The following is a 15278-nucleotide window of genomic DNA, read 5'->3' on the forward strand; positions in this document are numbered from 1 at the left end:
CGCCTGACCCAAGACCACCTCTCCTTCAGGAAGCAACTCAAGACCTGGCTGTTCGAGCAGTAGCGGACCCCCCTCCCCCAATCGCCTTGAGACCCTCCGGGTGAGTAGCGCGCTATACAAATGCTTGATTAATTGTTTTTGTGATTTATCCTGCTGTCCCTGTGAGTCATAACACATCATTGTGCACATTCATCCTGGTTGTTAGGTGCCATTGCTGGCATGGAATGGGAGTTTGTGACCTGACTCCTACAGTCTACACAGAATGTTTTGATTTGTGTGTCTATTTTCGAGATGTGTGTATTTTTGGTGATGGTCACTTCTGCTTTTGTGTCATTGTACACTGTATGCATTGTCAGCCCCCATGGGTGGTGCTTGTCTGCACATGGCCGAGAGTCTGTTAGGTTATCACAGCACTGTTAGCCTCACCACATCTCTGTGGGTATGAGACACAACCACTACTTTGGCCCAAAAGTGTTTCATGTGTTGGGACCAGGAATCATAGATGCTGTTTGGCATTTGCAGCTTTGTCCATGATGACACTTACCTTTTGGTCACTGTGATGAGGCGGGTTTTGGACCCCATCACCACAATGCTCAACATCTGCTGCAGTTTGGAACCCCACACTTAACTTTTGTTCTACACAGTGAGGGGGTGTTATTTTTATATTGCCACAGTGCTAGTGATGCTTGCCTTGTGTAGGCCACACTCAGTTTTTGGTCACACATGTGATGCTAGTTACATTGTATGTTCGAAATCATGATCACTGTTGTGGGCATTTGTCACAGACTTCAAAATGTTGTCATGATGTTAGGGGGGATGTATTTTGCTGACTTACCTAATGTTGGTGTATGATGGATGTGTGGCACATCACACATCCTATGGGTGGGGGTGGCAGTAGTGCTGGGCAACAGGTCCCCTATGGGTGGGGGTGGCAGTGGTGATGGGCAACATTAGCTCTATGGGTGGGGGTGGGGGTGGGGTTGGCAGTAGTGATGTGCAACATAAGCACTATGGGTGGGGTGGCAGTAGTGATAAGTAACATTAGCCCTATGGGTGGGAGTGGCAGTAGTGATGGGCAACAGGTCCCCTATGGGTGGGAGTGGCAGGAGTGATGGGCAACATAGTCCCTATGGGTGGGGGTGGCAGTAGTGATGGGCAACAGGTCCCCTTTGCGTGGGGGTGGCAGGAGTGAAGGGCAACAGGACCCCTAAGGGTGAGGGTGGCAGTAGTGATGGGCAACATTAGACCTATGGGTGGGGGTGGCAGTAGTGATGGGCAACAGGTCCCCTATGGGTGGGGGTGGCAGTAGTGATGTGCAACATAAGCCCTATGGGTGGGTGTGGCAGGAGTGATGGGCAACATTAGCCCTATGGGTGGGGGTGGCAGTAGTGATGGGCAACAGGTCCCCTATGGGTGGGGGTGGCAGTAGTGATGTGCAACATAAGCCCAATGGGTGGGGGTGGCAGGAGTGATGGGCAACATTAGCCCTATGGGTAGGGGTGGCAGTAGTGATGGGCAACAGGTCCCATATGCGTGGGGGTGGTAGGAGTGCTGGACAACATAGTCCCTATGGGTGGGGGTGGCAGGAGTGCTGGGCAACAGGTCCCCTATGGGTGGTGGTGGCAGTAGTGATGGGCATCATTAGCCCTATGGGTCAGGGTGGCAGTAGTGATGGGCAACATAAGCACTGTGGGTGGGGGTGGCAGGAGTGATGGGCAACATAGTCCCTATGGGTGGGGGTGGCAGTAGTGATGGGCAACAGGTCCCCTATGGGTGGGGGTGGCAGTAGTGATGGGCAACATAGTCCCTATGGGTGGGGGTGGCAGTAGTGATGGGCAACAGGTCCCCTATGGGTGGGGGTGGCAGTAGTAATGGGCAACATGAGCCCTATGGGTGTGGGTGGTAGTGGTGCTGGCCATACAACTCCTATGGTGACCTGTTGTTAGTGGCCAGGATGTGGAGCCCCTGTGTGTGTGTGTGTGACAGTTTGCGGGCACGTGTTGTTTGTTTTTGTGGTGGGTGTCTGACTTACCGTCTGCGCCGTCCGCGTCTGTTCCTAATCCGGTCATAGATGTAGAGTACTGGTATGACCTGCGCGATGAGATTCATGATGTGTTTGTCTCATACACGCTGGTTGTTGCTCCGTCTCGTACCTGTTGCAAACTGGTCCGTCTCGTAGCCGTGGATTGTGTTCTGGTGCAAATCGTACCTGATATGCTTCTTTTCCGGATGCTGTGACGTGCCGAATGTGGCGACCCGTCTGGCGCGTAGGCAGTACGCATCGTACTTGTCCGGGCGGAAACTGCTATGGATACTGCTTCCGGGCGACTCGGTTCGGCGTTCGGAGGTACGGCTCGGACGGAGAATGAAGCTTGAATCACAGCCTACATGTTGGTCGGATTTTTGGCAGTTATGAGCATCGTACTTCATCAACTGGACGGACCGGCTCCGGGTCAGTCGCAAAGTAAGGCTACGAACAGCTCTCGGAGAGCTGTCCGACCCGAATCGGAATTGACCCCTTAGGCCCTTATGACAGATTGCAACATAATTCTCATCTAGGAAGAAAATGAGTTTAAGCCTACACTGAAATATCACTTGCATGTTTGAAATGCACTCTTCTTTGTTTGTCCAATGCAAACATTTTAGGAGACAAAATCTGCTGAAATCTGTGTGTTTAAATAGCCCTGGAATGTGTGAAAAACATGTGAGATTCAGCGCACAAACAATGATTTTTGCAGTAATACCCCAATGAAAGGGTAAAACCTGGACAGCTGTAAGTTCTTGGTAATTTTGCCTTAGGAATGACCTCTTTGGAAAAACTTCCAAGCCAGACTTCCCAGGAAATACAATAATGAGGGTCCCAGTGTACAGCAATTACTAGCATTTCCATGGAGCACTCCTGAAATCATAACCAGTGTTATATGTTGTCTCTCAGATCAAGCAATTAAAGATAAAATTAACTTAACATTTAGATCTAACCTTTGGACTTGTCATTGGTCTTTGCTATAAAGTAAAAGTACCTTCTTTCTTCAGTTTGCCCACCTGAATATGGGTGTTTCCAGTTAACTTATGGTGCACCAGCCGCTTGGAAAAACCTTGTTGCCAACAAATGCCCAGGGCTAAAACTTTGTGGTTCTTTTGCTTCCCCACCAAAATATACACATTCACAAAGTCTTGGATAAACACTCCAATAGAGTAGCATGGAGGCACATGTCCTATCATAACAATTACGTCACAATGAATAACGTCACAGGAAGTGATGTCACAGCACTATAATATCACTCACTTAAAAGGGAACACATTTTGAGTTTCAATTTCAAATTTATCAACAATCATTGCATTATGTAATATAACAATTTATATATATGCCTACTATGCAGGTATCTAAACAAGAGATTCCTGTAATTGTATTAGTCTGTGAACACCAAACAGTGAAGGTTTCAGACAATAAGCACATCTACATTTAAAGCATAATCAATGCGTTTATAACTATATATTCATTTGCACATTGTAAAATAATGGGAGAAATATATACTACTGAAAAGCAATTAAAAGCCTCAAGGTCTCAAAGTTGAAATTTTGTTTTAAACCAATCAAATCAGTATCCTGAAAATCATGTCAGGTAAAAGACATTCTTCTGAGAAACATTAAATAATGCGACAAGTTGCCCCAGTGAGGTTTGTGATCTTGGGAAGTGTCTCCAGACTGCATGCGTACTATACAAAAACAACAAATATAATCAAACAGAAATATGACAAAATCAGGATCTTTTCATTTGTACCTTTTGGAATGAGAGCATAAGAGTAAAATTAAGAAACATTGACATTTACTTTATGTGAATACCATCTTAAAAATTGTGTTGAAAGATCGTCTGCAAATGACTTTCAGAAGCGGTAGAGCCTTTGTTGACCTTCAAATTGAAATTTTTATTTTATCTTGAAATACTTATTTCTTGACATTTAGATTTATTTATGTATGTGGTTTTTCTTGTAAATTAATACGTTTTGCTCTGCCAAGTATAGTACTTTTGATTGATCCACTTTAGTGACAGCTTTAGTACCTCATCATCTTCTGCAGTTTTAACACATTTTAACTTACATAAAACTCTCTGTATGTTAAAATTTAGGACTCCATTTTTCTCTTTTTTAGTGTTGTGTTGAGTATTTGGTCCCATACTCAGACATTTGGAGCAAATCATTCCTACTAAGGGAATGATCCATATCCTGTAATACTATATACCATACACAGCAATATATAAGATTTATTTTGCTTCTTTGGGGCCGATTCCGATCTGGCTCGGAAAGCTCTCCGACTTAGCCGGATCCGGAGTGTTTTCTGACCGAGCCGGACTCCTGCAGTCCGACCGAGCGAGTACGATGCGGCTGTATGCTGTCAGACTCAGTTCGGTCAGACTCCCATAGACGTCAATGGGAGTTGGTCGTACGACGCGTACATGGGCTCCCATTGACTGAATGGGTACGTCGCGCACAAGTGCACGCCCTACAGTGGGTATGCATCAGTGCCATCTGCACCGTACATGCCTGTGTTGGGGAGACCATTGGGTCTCCCCCTGTGTCCGAGTCGTAAGGCTGCGAGTGACGGGTGGTCCGACGCAGACCCCCGAAGTCCGCCTCCGGGAGCTTTTCTGAGCCTGACGCTCTGACTCGATCCGGCTGTCCAATTTGAGCATCGTACTAGCTCGGTCGTGAAACGTCTCCATTGTGTGGCACGGTTTGCTTGCGACCGAGTCGTACGGAGCGGTTCGGAGCTGGAAACGATTCGGACGGAGATTTCGCGCTTGTTCGCATCGTACTTGGACATCCGGACCAGTGTACCACTCGGTCGGGAAATAAGCCTCCAAATCGGATCCGCTACTGCCGAACCCGATTCAGTGCCCTTCCGACCGAGATCGGAATCGGCCCCTTTATGTTACACTGAGGCTGTAGATAAAGAATGTATTATCTTTTATGTTACTTAGCTATTTAATATCAATTCAGAATGGCAATCAGAGAAATAAAATTTGACATGAAGTCTCATTCATCTATTAGGCATTATGTTGTATATTCTATTAAACATGGTCTAGTCATTTTTAAATATGTCGGATTCCAGCATGCCCTTCGTGCACTTTAGCAGGTTTGTTGGTGTTTTTATACATAAATCTCCATCATAACAACTATAGTCCAGATACACTGATAACGTAACAATCTATCCTCTTGTCTTGAAAAGAATTGCTATTCTTTTTATCCTGACGTAACCAAGACTGGGAAAGTAGGACACAAAGCACTCCTAAACAGAAATCGCACAACTGACATAGTTGATAAAAAGTGTTTATTTTTGGTACTGACATATAATGGCAAAAAGATTCGCCTTAGGAGGAATTGGCGGAGTCTGAAAAGTACTATAATTTTTTCATCTAATTGGAATCTCTCATATAAAGTCTTCCTAATGAGGTGTAATACCAAGAACATGAAAAATATCAATAAAGCGGGCAGGCAAGAAAATCAAAGTGCGAAACAACAACAAGGGTTTTTCCTCACCAATTCCAATTTGAACACAAATATTATAAATACAATTTCAGAGCGGATCTCTCCTGACTGGTACTGCCATGACAAGAATGTAGGGCCTCATTATGATGGTGGAAGGACCGCCACCATTGGGCTGGCAGTCCTTCCACCATCATACTGAAAATTCCCACTGCCAAATTATGATGGCGGTGGGAATTACAATGGTTCTGTGGCAGATGGAAAGTCTGTCCGCCATGGTTCCACAAGGTGGTCCTTTTCCACCCGCCTTGCGGAACCCGGAACCAGGGCAACATTGCGGCGGTGCTGTGCAGGCACTGCCATAGTGATTATGGTATGCCCTTCCGCCTGTCTTGTTGCGGCAGGAATCCCGCCTCAAAAAAAACAGGTGGAGACTGGCATTGGGGGCCCGTTGCAGGCCCCCTTTGTGTGTGGGGGGAGTGCACTGCAGTTCCATGCACCAAGAGGCAGGCACCGCATGGTGTCTGCCACGTGGTGCAGGGAAATGCTGTGCATGCTCTTTTGACATTGCGTACGGTGGTGCAGCCAGCAGCACCGTCCGCAATGTTAAAAGGCAAGGATGCGCCCGCCAGTATGGCGGGCGCATCCTAATTGCACTGGTGGGACCACTGCATATCTGGCGGGCAGTCCCAAAACCGTTATGATGGCGGGCGGACTAATGTCCGCCCTCCATCATAATGAGCAACTTAGAGTCCAAGCAGGACAAATGAGATGGCAAATTTGCAGGGGGGGGCAGGAAGCCTAATTTAGGGGAACAGAGTTAAATAGTTACAACAGTAAGAACAGCGAGCAGGAACAGACCATGGAATCACTCAGAGATCAAAGACCCAGTAATCCTCACCAACTAAAGATAGGAATATGTTAACAGGTGAACTATAGTAGCATCAATATATTTAAGTAACTACACCACCACAAGACAATCAGCTATGGCAGGTAAAGGGAGTTATGTCAGCAGCTCGGACGACCAACCAGGGTGGTAATCTCCCAATACGATGTCTATTTGTTTTTACTATTGTTTCCTTTTAATTGTTAACCATTAAGGAAGATAGTGTTTGTATGTTTACAATGCACAGTCACACTTAAGCTTTTAACATAATTTATTGTATATATTGAATTTGTAATATCAGTAATATTGTTGTGGTTGTAACTAACTGAAACAATAAGAATGATTGAAAGACAATAGTAGCAACAAACTGGGGAAATTCCCAGATATACCAATAGAAATATTGACAATTTCCATTTACAATAGCAACATAGGAGACAGCAGGGTTGACTGCTCAGCAAGCTTTGCCCTAAGTGATGCTGATGTCAAACTACTTGATGAAACAGAAGCAACAAAAACTGGAGCAGGAGAGACAACTACACATTTGGCTAAGTATATGACAAACAATACCTTGGCAGATTCCACCATTTTATCATCAATCAACTCAACCATGCTTGCAGCAATTAACACTCTGACAAGGCAGTCACCCAAACTTGAATTGCAGGTGGATCTGAAACAATATTTGGCCAATAGCATGTCTATAGTGAACACAACAATCAACATTCTTGAATCCAAATTAAACAGTATAATGGCACATATCAAAATGGGACACTGTGCATGTGCCCCAAAAGTGGACAAACTCTGTTCACTTCTAGAGATTTTTTCTCTCTTGGTGAAGAATCTAAAGAAATTCAACGTGTTAAATACAGATAGAGCCATGACAGAACATGACATCATAATGGAGCCCCACTCATAGCTGCCCATAAAGCTTCTACAAGTACCAAGATAATAAAGGAAAATGAAGTTAAACATCTGCCAACAGATAACAGCCTTTTGGGAGCTTACAGTGCCTCAAATATCAACATACAGTGCTCAGCTGACACATTAGAACCTACTCACTTAAAGAACAAATCAATTAAACAAAACAAGGAACAGGAACAAACACAAATCATGAGAATATTAAGAAGAAGGGAGAAAAAGGTTAAAGAAAAACATGAAAAATGTGGCTAGGTACCAAATCGTATCTGGAGCATTTTTCAATGCAAGGTGATATTCAAAACAAGCGGTATTTCAAAAAAGTAAGGAGCAGAAGCAGAGGAATCCATTGTCACGATATTTGTTTTTAAAAATCAAATACTTTTACAGTCTGACACACAGTAGACATCTTGGCAGCCACTGAGGAAATGCCAGCAAAATAAAAGGGTCTAGGCATACAGCAGGAGTACAAAATACAAATCTACAAATAAAAGAGGACATACACCCTGGACAGATGAACAAGATATTGACGATTACTCTCTTAAAAAGAGAGTTATCGAGGTAGAGACAGAGAAAGTCTTATTTACATGAAGGAATAGAAGATACACAGGAGATTGGGGATCTTTTAAGGATGCCCACGATGTACATTCTAACGAACAGAGTACAAGCCCCTATTTCTCACATGGATGTGCAAGCTAGGAGGTCGACCTGGGCCTTCCTAAAGACTTAAATAAAGAATAACAAAAGAAAGTAATATAACAATCCCCCACATTGAAAACACTAGTACACACAGAAATCCGGACACAAGCTTGCACCCTACTGTGTTACAGGAACGACCATGTGAGCAAGAGGCAACAACACGTGGGAGCTCAGGTGTCACAAAACTATCAATATGAACTCATTGCTGTCTCACTTATATATTGAGAGGAATGCAACACATTCCAAACAGAACAAATGTACTTTGAATCTTTCAACATGTACCATTAAGAAAAAATAAAAACAGAAAATATCAGCAGAATATCCTTCAGTACTACTCAGTCCATGATGGATAGAAGACAGCAGCATGCAAGGGAACGGTATTCTTAAAGGTGCAAAATATTCTTCCTCTCCATTCCAAAGTGGGAACTCCCAAGTAGGATTTAACCTAAACTCAAATAATGAAAGAAAATGTTCTCTAGTTCATGCACATGATGTAAGAAAGGAGAAAGACTGGAGACGCCTGGCACCTACCCTCTCTTTAACACTGGTGGCGCCCTGTGCAACAATGTTTGTTGGCGCCCCCCCAAGGACCACCTCTGCCACTGAGTCCACCACTAGCACCCTTTAACAGTGCCCCTCAAGTCTCCATTACCACTGTCTCTCGTATTCATTTAGTTTTATAGCACCACTCATACATTTGTTCGGTGTCAGAGCACTTTACATCACACACACATTGCACAGAGACAATCATATGTGTGTAAATTAATGTATGGGAAATGTTACAACAGGCAGAACTACAGGGTGTAGTGTAGGAGTGACATGTCATCGATACTGGTAGACAATATAGTTTGAGTCCTTATTCTAGATAAGCACAATAACACTACGCAAGAGATTTGTCAATGCGTAGCACAGCATCGTTCAAGAATAAAAAAAGAAAGTGGTAACAGCACCTATGGTAAACCACTTTATTTACTCCAACCACCACAAACTTGAGTTCAAAAGGACCGTACTAATGGTCACTAAACCACTACCAAGAGGGGGGTGAAACTGAGGCTTCACTACTTAGTAAAGAAACTTATATGATAGCCCGTTTCAATAGTATCACCAAAGGACTGAAATGTCTGAAATGGGTAGATGCTAAAACCATTCCAGTCCAGGTTTTGGATTTCCAATGTGCACCATGATTCATGCAGTCATAGGAAATCAAAAGACTTTGTTACCTGGCGCATACCCAACCCCTGCCTTACATATGCAAAAATTCATTAGAAGGACTTAGAAGATTTGGTGGAAAAAGGGGAATTAATACCTTACTAACAGACTGGATTCAGGAAAAAATCTTTAACCATAGGCAACATTATTGCACTCTCATATCCGGCCCATTGCGTGAACCACCCTTTTCAGCCACTAAACTTTGCCTACTTTGTATGGTGTGGAAGAGCAAATATTATTGAAGAAATTAGCTGACTGGGGCATACTGCAAGCAATTCTGGAAGCAATAATTGCAACATATTCAGATACGTGAGTACAGGTCAAACTGGGTCATGGAGATTGGGTGTCAGAAAGAATGCTTATAAATAGGGGCATAAGGCTGTGCAGCTGTTCTTTAATCTCTACACCACCAACTTGGAGACCACAATAAAAAAGGCAAAATGATTCCCAGCTTACAAAATGAAGACAATTTAGTTATTTTGGACCAAACAAAAATTGGCTACAAAGGTCATTGGATGAGCTCCATAAATCCAATCTGAGCAATAAACAGGTGCCAAACACTAATACAATGAAAGTAATAGTATTCAGGAAATTTAAAGTGAAATCAAAGAAAGTCTGGAAACTGACTGAAGAAAAGATTGACTATGCAACAACATGTAACTACAAGGGGACTTGGCTATCCGACGTGAGCAAAGCACTAACTCATCTGAGATCAATGGAGAAAAAAGTATGTAACTTAATATTTTCACAATGCAGACTAAACGCAAATTTATTCAGTACATCAACAGAAACTATAATAAAGGTAATGAAGGCCCAATTAGTTTCCGCAGTATCGGTCAACAGGCCTTTCTGGTGAAAATGGATCCCATCCTGGACAAGTTAAAATGTATCACCTACAGACTCACATTCCAACATCCAGTGTATTCTCGACAGGCTCTGATTTGACTAGAATTTGGAATATCAAAAAAAGATCAGGTATGCAGGTTCCAATCTCTTAAATACTATTACCATATAATCCATGTCAAAGCTGGGTCACTGAAAACAGTACTGCAATATATTTTTCATAGACCGGATAATTTATTGACCGGGTACCTAAACATGGTGGGGCAGATTTACAAACCCCTTGCGCCACCAGTGCATCACTTATTTGGACGCACTGGCGGCGCAAACAATGCGCCCTATTTACAACGTGACGCATCTAGGGAGATGCATCATGTTGTAAATCCCTGCGTCACATTATACCTGCGTCAGTTATAATGTATGCAGGGGGGCGTTCCCACGCAGGAACGCCTCATAAAAGTGATGCAGTGAAATCTACAAGATTTCACTGCATCACTTTTAGGACGCCACTGTGTCAAAACCTTATGCCTGCTGAGTGACGTAGTGTAGTGGGAATAGGCCACAAAATGCATTGCTGGAGTTACGGCGTGCTTGCGACACGACTCCAGCAATGCATGACTTTTGCCCCAACAGATGCGGCAGAATTTTTTATGCATCTGTCAATCCCGCCATGGTGCGCCGTATTGTAAATACGGCACATCCATGGTGGCGCATGCATTTTTTAGGGTGGCGCAAGGAAAGTGACGCATCTCTATAGATGCGTCACTTTCTTGTAAATGTGCCCCGTTAAGTTCTGACTTTGACCTTAAAATCAAACAAGCTATCTTACTCAGCCCTGTAACAGACTATAAAAAAACTGGTTCTAGCAAAATCAAGAGAAGCAGATTTATAAACTCTGCAGTTACATGAGCAGTTTAAACCTATCCTGCCATCATACGAAAATTCACATTCACAATATTACTTGAAAGAATCATTAATTTGGACTTGCATGCGAAAGGCGATGCTTGCCAGGTTTCTGTCACTCCCAATAGCCGACATTCGATCAAACGGGAGAAGTGGCTTCATCACCATTCCAAAATGCAGAGTCTGCAATTACAATAAGAACCCTTCATTAATCTACTTCTCTGCTGCCCACAATTCGGGGCTGCTCATCGTGCCCTGTTGAAACCCTCATTTTTATTGTATGGAATATGTACCTGCAAGTTGTTTTAACTCAGCTGACATTACGGCTCGATAGGAAGTTCTTTTAAAAAATCATGTTGAGCAGACTTAAAACATGGAACAAACCCAGATTAGGGCCAGGGCCATTTCTACCATTAGGCAAGACTAGGTGGCCGCCTAGGGCGGCAAAAGGGGGAGGGTGGCAGAAAACATGAGTTTGGGAATCCCCCTGTTGTCTAATTTAAAACTGTTTGATTCCGACAAAAGCTTGCACTTCTGCTACCTATTCGCTATCTGTTCTATGAGGGAAATCTTGCGTTGCTGCTGTATGTGCTCTCCCTGCATGTTGTGTGTTAGCGAAGTTTCCGCAGACCCAACTGTCCGTTATCTATTCTTTGTGGTTATACGGGAAGCTTGCAGTGTGGTGTGGTGTCTGTTCTATAGCATTACTATTTGGTCGGGGCGGGTGTGGGCTTGTACCATTAAATATCATGTTTGTTCTGCTAGCTTTGATTTTACCTACAAATTTCCCCTAACTTCTTACATGCTAGTCCAGCAGTGTTCTGTGTTCAGTATTAAACATTTTAGTTACTAATTGCATTTGGGGGACCTCGACAAAAGTTTGTTTTACTAAGTAGGGTTCGTCATAAAAATTCTGAAGAGTAGTAATAGATATACAAGTGTAGCAACTCAGATAGTCACTAGGTGGAGTGCTGAGGTTCAGTACCAAGAATTTCATCAAAAATACGTTTAACAATAAAAATGAATATATTTAAAAAGAAGCCTAATGCTGAAATTGTATTTAATGTTGTATTCATTATTTTAAAAAGGCAGAAAACTAGGGTAGTGCTTAAGCAGTAAACAATGGCACCCAAAATGAACTATAATTACTGCTTTTCATGTCGAGACCGTCAAGTACGTGACAACAGCAGCACCTTTAGACACTATTTTTGCAGGATATGCTTACAATGTGAATGGGAGTGTCAGCCTGGAGAAAATGTTTCCTAAAAAGCTAACTTAACTGTTTAAAACCTGTATAAATAAGAATTGCAAGTAAGTATTTAAAATGAGTTTGCTGGAAAGCAGAGAGCACATTTTTTCTGAAAAGAAATTTGGCAAAGTTATATTGAACAAACGCAAATAAAAATAGCAAGGGTACCTTTTTCATTACGTAAGTAATTAAACATGTTTGTATCAAATATTAATAATTTTGAAAGGAGTCAGAGGAACAGACATCCGAGTCTTTATGAATACATACATAAGAGTAAAACAAAGTTCATACAAATTGGGCAACAATCCTAAACTATGAACATTTATCCCTCGAGACGAAAGCCTAAATGCTGAGAAGGTGCAACCTTAAACAGCGCCATCGTCGCCTGATCTTAAAAAGTGAATGAGTACTGTAAAAAAAAATTTAAAAAAAAGTTTGCCGGTCACTTTCTAACCGGAAAAAAATACCGCCTGTTGTGAAGAAGACTGTCTATTAGCTAAGAGCTTGCTTGAATGTTCTTCTTGCCTTTAATTCGAGTAGCATTTTTAAAAGGGAGGGGGCGGCATTTTTCAATTCTCACCTAGGGCGGCAAAACACTTAGAAACGGCCATGGTTAGGGCCAGAGGTGTCGCCTTTAGATCTGGGGAACCAGGTTCGGGGCTCGTCGTCCGCTCATCATCCTGTGATTCTAGGCAAATCACCTAATCTCCCTTGTACTTTTGTAATGTAACTGGTGCTCGGGTCGCGTTCGCGCTATATCAAAACTGCGACAAAAAAAAAACAAAATTAAAAAATTTACCGAACATTACTAACTCATTTTACAATGCTGGTACGTGGAAGGATGGTCCGGACCACCTTTGCAAATATACATTTGTCTTAAAAATTGCTCACAAGCTGACTGTAATTGAAAGGTATTTAAAATTGACACTAAGGTGCCGATTCCGATCCGTTAAAAAAAATGACCGTCCGACTAGTATCCGTATTTTTTTACGTACGAATCGTACAAGTACCGTACAAACTGCAAAGTACCATTCGTACGTGAAAAATACATACAAATTGCGTCGGCAAAATGGTCCGAGAGGGAGCCGTAAATTTTTACGTCCGAATAGCGTCGGGAAAAGTGTCCGACAAGGAGCCGGACATTTTTACGTGCAAATCGTAAAACAGAAGTCCGAGCGCGCAAGTACGATCCGTACCACCCGTCCGAATACACAACCGCTTGTAAAAGGCCCAGTACGGAGCGAACGCTGTAGCCTACATGTACACGGGTAAACGTGTGCCCGAATACGAGTCGTACAGCCCCCCTCACCCCGCACATGTCAGCACCGTACCCCCGTATGTCAGCACCGTACCCCCCCTCCGCACCATACCCCAACACCGTAGCACAGCCCCGCACCTGTACGGGCCGCACCCCAGGCCCGTCTCCGAGCCCCGCACCTGTACGCCCCGTACCCCAGGACCGTACCCCTGCCCCCCACCTGTACGCGCTGCACCCCAGGCCCATCTCCCAGCCCCGCACCTGTACGCCCCGTACCCCAGGACTGTACCCCAGACCCCCACCTGTACGCGCCGCACCCCATGCCCATCTCCCAGCCCCGTACCCGTACGCACCGTACACCAACATCATAGCCCAGCCCCATACCTGTACGCACCGTACCCCAACACCGTAGCCCAGCCCCGAACCTGTACGCACCATACCCCAACACCATAGCCCAGCCCCGTACCTGTACGCACCGTACCCCAACACCGTAGCCCAGCCCCGTACCTGTACGCACCGTACCCCAACACTGTAGCACAGCCCCGCACCTGTATGCACAGTACCCCAACACCGTAGCCCAGTCCCGTACCTGTACACACCGTACCCCAACACCGTAGCACAGCCCGCACCAGTATGCGCCGCACCCCAACACCGTAGCACAGCCCCGTAACTGTACGCACCGTACCCCAACACCGTAGCCCAGCCCCGTACCTGTACGCACCGTACCCCAACACCGTAGCACAGCCCCGCACCTGTACGCACCGTACCCCAACACCGTAGCCCAGCCCCGTACCTGTACGCACCGTACCCCAACACCCTAGCACAGCCCGCACCTGTACGCGCCGCACCCCAACACCGTAGCACAGCCCGCACCTGTACGCGCCGCACCCCAACACCGTAGCACAGCCCCGCACCTGTACGCACCGTACCCCAACACCGTAGCACAGCCCGCACCTGTACGCGCCGCACCCCAACACCGTAGCACAGCCCGATCCTGTACGCGCCGCACCCCAACACCGTAGCACAGCCCCGCACCTGTACGCACCGTACCCCAACACCATACCCCAGCACCCTCACCCAGCATCGCATATGTACGGACTGTACCTACGCGAAAAAGACTCGTACAGAACCAGGACACTGAAAAACAGCACAAGGAGGGTCAATTCGACTAGCACAACACCACAACACACGTCAACATGACAAAAGACATCTCTATGACTGACCTGCCACATCCAAACAGGCAAACAGAGGACCAAATCACAACCACCTCTTATAACACACCCACCATAAATTCAAATACAGCCACACCCACAAATGGACCAATAAAAAGGGCCCACACACACAACCCATGAGCCATTGCAACAGACCCACTGCTCACAGACACCACAGACAAACAACTGCACCTTACTCACACCTTAACTACACCTTCACTTACACACCTTCACACAACCTCCTTCACAAACACCCCCTCTTCACCCACACACTGTCACTTTCACACCCACACAACCATCCACACCCACACCCCACACCATGCCCACTGACAAGAATCCAAAGTTCACAACGGCGGGGCTGGAGCTCCTTGTCAACGAAGTCATCAGAGTTGAGCCACAGCTGTTTGGAACATTGGTCAGACAGGCCAGCATAGCCCAAAAAACAAGCCTGTGGCAGAGGTTCGTCGATAAGGTGAATGCTGTTGCGCCCATCCGAAGGAACAGACATGAATGCCAAGCCAGGTGGTACGATCTGAGCAGGGCAGTCAAGAGGAAAATGAACGAGGAATACGTCCAGAGTAACATCACTGGAGGCGGGCTGCCCCGCAGACCTGTACATTACCATCCC

This window comes from Triturus cristatus, chromosome 8 (assembly GCF_964204655.1).
Source record: "Triturus cristatus chromosome 8, aTriCri1.1, whole genome shotgun sequence".
Lineage (NCBI taxonomy): Eukaryota > Metazoa > Chordata > Amphibia > Caudata > Salamandridae > Triturus > Triturus cristatus.